Raw genomic sequence first — 5000 nt, forward strand, 5'->3', positions numbered from 1 at the left:
AAACGAACACACACACACACACACACACACACACACACACACACACACACACACACACACACACACACACACACACACACACACACACACACACACACACACACACACACACACACACACACACACACACACACACACACACACACGCTCGGCTCACAACCGAGAAGGCCCGGGTTGTACTCCCGGGCGCGGCAAGGCAAATGGGCGAGCCTCTTAATGTGTACCCCCCGTTCACCTAACAGCAAGTAGGTACGGAATGTAACATGAGGATTTGTGACCTCGCTGTCCCGGTGTGTAGTGTGAGTTGTCTCAGTCTTACCCAAAGATCGGTCAGTACGAGTTCTGAACTCTTTCGCTAAGGGAACAGCTGGCTGAGTGACCAGCAGACGACCGTAGGTGAATAACACACACACACACACACACACACACACACACGTCTTTCCTAGGGGGCTCTGGGTGAGGAAAGGATGGAGCAAGGTGTGAACGAGATGGCGTCACAGTTGGTGGTCATCGAGTGTTTGGCTGGGTGTGCAGGAGTTGCCGAGCCACCACACCCCCTGGCAGAGGCTGCCTTTACTCCCCTGCAGCGTGACCAAGAGGAACACACCACTACGAGTCAGCGGCGACCCTAAACACTCTACCTTCGTGGCGGATCCAACTCCCTTAATTTTAAGTTGTTAGACACAGAAGGCAGTAAAGTAGTGAGGAAGGGAAGCCGATAAAAGGCGGAAATAAGCCAACAGATTATGAGAAAATTACTACATAGAGTATAACAACTTCTAGATATTATAAGAGAGAGAGAGAGAGAGAGAGAGAGAGAGAGAGAGAGAGAGAGAGAGAGAGAGAGAGAGAGAGAGAGAGAGAGAGAGAGAGAGAGAGAGAGAGAGAGAGAGAGAGAGAGAGAGAGAGAGATATTGCACCATAAAGCTTACACCTGCATTCTGTCAAGCCGCTACCATGGATGAGATACTGAAATAATACTCTACGAATATTTAACCTTGTAATTGTTTTCTGAGCGTCCCCTTTCCCTATCTTTTCCGGTGGTTCGCTTCCCCTCGAAAAGTGGGAAATAGAATCCCTCTCCTGGTCTTGTCTCACCGGGAAGGGAAATATGCGGGCGAGGGTAAAACTGTCCGGTAATGCGAGAAAGGGTGTGGCAATAATGGTGTGGAGAGTTAATTATAAAAGCGGCCGTCACGAGCTGGTGAGCGACTGGGTAAGTGTGTTTGAATGAAGGCGAATTAGGGATTGTCCGTGCGGCGAGACGGAGTTTGCAATATTGCGAGGCCTGCCAGCGAGGTGTGTGTGTGTGTGTGTGTGTGTGTGTGTGTGTGTGTGTGTGTGTGTGTGTGTGTGTGTGTGTGTGTGTGTGTGTGTGTGTGTGTGAGAGAGAGAGAGAGAGAGAGAGAGAGAGAGAGAGAGAGAGAGAGAGAGAGAGAGAGAGAGAGAGAGAGAGAGAGAGAGAGAGAGAGAGAGAGAGAGAGAGAGAAAAGAAAGGCAGATAATAATAATGGATTTTTTCCCATCCTCTCGCTGGCTTGAGGAGGAACGTAAACGAAGATAACATAATAAAGTAGAAAGTGGGCTACAGGTTTTCCTTCCGACCCTCCACTCGGGCCCTCCGCGGGTAGAGGTGAGGGAAAGTAGCGGCGGCTGCCTCCTGCCTTCCACCTGCCATGCCTGCTGCGTGCCTCCAGGTGTCGGCCCCCAAGGAAGCTGGGTCAGGGCGAGAGGTCAGCTCGCGAACTTCCAGCACTGAGGCCTTAACGTGTCCAGTCCACAGGGAAGGAGAGAGGAGAGAACAATAACTCCTTCTCGTGGGCGTGCAACAAGCCTGGGTAGTCAGGGAGGAGGACGGAAGAAAACTGGTTACGGGTCGACGGCTGTGGAGGCCTGAACGCCACTTGTACCTACCCAGCGACGGGGTGGGTACGAGAGGCGCCTTGACGGTCACATAGTACCCTCATAACCTCCCTACTCCCCTCTCCCTCCCCTCCTTATTCCTGCATTTATTGCCACTCCTGCTGCCAGCCAAGTTCGTGGCTTGCAGATTTGCAGATGCTCATAACGCGTCGTAAAGTGACGGGGTTTGACTGCGTGACAAAGATGCACTGTTTGTAAGGTTATGTTTCTATTGGTATGGATGTGCATAATGCAGAGGGGGCGTGAAGTGAGAGCTATCTTGAAGTGAGCTTCATTGTGTGTGTGTGTGTGTGTGTGTGTGTGTGTGTGTGTGTGTGTGTGTGTGTGTGTGTGTGTGTGTGTGTGTGTGTGTGTGATTTGATTTATCTTATCAAATCTGTTCAGACTTTATATGAAAATATAAAGCACAGCTCCTCAAACATATACAGTAAACTGAATCTGAAAATATTTGACTTGAGAGCGAGGCTGGAGTGGTTTATTTGGTCGAAGTTACGCATAAAGCCAGGAGCAGCTGTCCCGACCTATGTGCTGACTATGCTACCGTGCTGACTCCCTGCTTGATTTTGCCTTTCGTGGGAAAAAAACCTGACGCTGTCTCCTCCCTGGTGGATAATTCCTATTCTGCTATGGACAACAAAGTGGAGTGCATATTCTTATTATTACAACTGGTCGATTGACTCACTACCTCACCTTTGCCTTCCCTAATCCTCTTAGCAAAGGTGATAAAGAAGCTCAGGGCTGAGCAGCGTTGCAGGTAGTGGCGGGCCCCTGAGGCTGCTTCTGACGCCTCTCTTCACGCACCAAAGAACTGAGAGTTGCCCGCTTGTCGCCCGCTACGAGGCAGGACACAAGCGCCCAGGCCAAGCCAATGCGGTGAAACTACATCAGCCCTTCCTCAGGCGCCCATTACCATTCCACCCTCCCCCTCCACCTCTCTCTCTCTCTCTCTCTCTCTCTCTCTCTCTCTCTCTCTCTCACATCTTATGTATCTGCGACCTACTGCTTGCTATTGTTGCTAATACCATTACCACCATCACCACCACTATCACCACCACAACCACGGACAGGTATTACCATGACCACTACCACACCCATGTTTGCCCTCTAAAGTCTTAAAATGATGCACGTATACTAATTACATCAACACCCGTTAGTTCTCACACACCTAGCCGCGCCCCTCCACGACCTTTGACTTCTCCCATCCCTGCTTGTGTCGCGGCAACAGGTCAGCGGGAGTGAGGGAATCCGGCTCCCGTTCCGGTTCATTATTCTACTGGAAAACTGCAAATACTGTCCAAGTTTTCCCTTACTTTGTTTTCACATCACAGGACTGCGCGCGCGCGCGCGCGCGTGTGTGTGTGTGTGTGTGTGTGTGTGTGTGTGTGTGTGTGTGTGTGTGTGTGTGTGTGTGTGTGTGTGTGTGTGTGTGTGTGTGTTTTCTTTGGGTTCCTTTGTGAGTCTCCTTCCCTTCCTTGCAGTCCTCCATCTGATGTTCAAATGGCCTGTGCTACCCTTTCCCTCCCGTTTCCTTTTCTCCGTTATTTCTCCTACTTCTTTCCACCTCATTATGTCTTCTCTCTCTCTCTCTCTCTCTCTCTCTCTCTCTCTCTCTCTCTCTCTCTCTCTCTCTCTCTCTCTCTCTCTCTCTCTCTCTCCTCCTCCTCCTCCCCTTCCCCACCTTGATCCAGGCCGTTTCATCCTTGGTCAATAAACTTCAAGCGACAAACCGAAGCTTGTTTGAACTTCATTTACCCGCCTGAGTTGCGCGTCCCAAGGAAACAAGAAAGGTTAGCTTGATTCCGCCCCTTGACTCGCTCGTGTTGATTATTTTCCCTCCTCTTCCTCCCTTGCTGTGTCTCTCTTTCCTTTCCTACTCTCTTCCCTTCCTCTGTGGCACCCGCACGCGGCCCCTGCTGGCGGGCGGTGGCGGTGAATTAGTGTTAAATATGTGCAAGTTCTTGGGGCCACATCTGACTTGAGCTTAATGTTTTCTACCGCTCGGTTTCTATTAATGCTGATCTTTTTTATTTTCTAGGCCTGTCTTTTCTTCACCCTCTTCTTGAGTTCGTTCGCTCCCTGACAGTATTCAAGATCAAGGAACGTACTTACGTAGTACATACACAACAATTATGATTATAATTTGTAAGACATAAATAAAATACATATCTCAGCTGAATAAAGTCAGTATTGTACGAAAGCTTAAAAAAATGACAGAAAAGGGAGATACAGATAATTAAAGATATAAAGAAACCAACATTAGCAATCATGTAGGAAATGTTATCTATTTCCCCGTAATAATGTTCTTCCTGTGAGCCATAACCTCGGCATTTTGTTTGTGGGCTTTTTAATGACGCCTGAAGGTGTTCTATTTCACGGAGGTTAAGTGTCACAAAACACAACACGTGGAAAAATAATCAACACGTATGAAATCACACATCACTTCACCTTCCAAGTAAAAAAAAAAAAAAAAATAAATAAATAAAAAACGTGAAGGGTTCTCCACACCGGGCTTCACAGAAACCACGAAATCATTACGGACTTAGAAATAGAAGGAGATAAGAGAAAATAGTATCTGTTCCACGGGTTCGTGCATGTGTATGTCTACTGCTGCACCTACTGACACCCACTGACAGATAAAAACTGTCAAATTTCAGACTATAAGGAATTTATCAGTGTCCTTCCTACATAAACAAAAAAAAAAAATAAATAAATAAAAAATCAATGTCAGAAGATCCCTCTCTCTCTCTCTCTCTCTCTCTCTCTCTCTCTCTCTCTCTCTCTCTCTCTCTCTCTCTCTCTCTCTCTCTTTCACACACACACACACACACACACACACACACACACACACACACACACACAGTTATAAAGGGAAAAATACTGTTTTTGCTCAGTTTGTAACCAATAAATACTTTGTATTGTTCCCCGACTTACCTGGTGGGAGCCAGACAGCAGGGCGAGGCGAGGTGGCGGGCAGGTAAGGGGAAGACACACCTGAGGCTCGGTGTTCCCAGAGAACGGCCAGGACCACTCACCTTCCTCACCTGCCAGATACAAAGTGGTTATTAGTAAAGCACTAG

At 48.2% G+C, this 5000-nt stretch overlaps 1 long non-coding RNA gene across 1 annotated transcript in view; it reads right to left on the reverse strand.

Annotated features, from left to right (window-relative positions):
- Window positions 1-5000, reverse strand: part of LOC135103297 (uncharacterized) — a 92727-nt gene that overhangs the window by 87708 nt on the left and 19 nt on the right. The window contains exon 1 of the long non-coding RNA XR_010269981.1: window positions 4855-5000. This exon is cut by the window's right edge and continues 19 nt beyond it. This is a non-coding gene — a long non-coding RNA (uncharacterized LOC135103297). The remainder of the gene's footprint in view (window positions 1-4854) is intronic.

Source organism: Scylla paramamosain, chromosome 9 (genome assembly GCF_035594125.1).
Source record: "Scylla paramamosain isolate STU-SP2022 chromosome 9, ASM3559412v1, whole genome shotgun sequence".
Taxonomy (NCBI): Eukaryota; Metazoa; Arthropoda; class Malacostraca; order Decapoda; family Portunidae; genus Scylla; species Scylla paramamosain.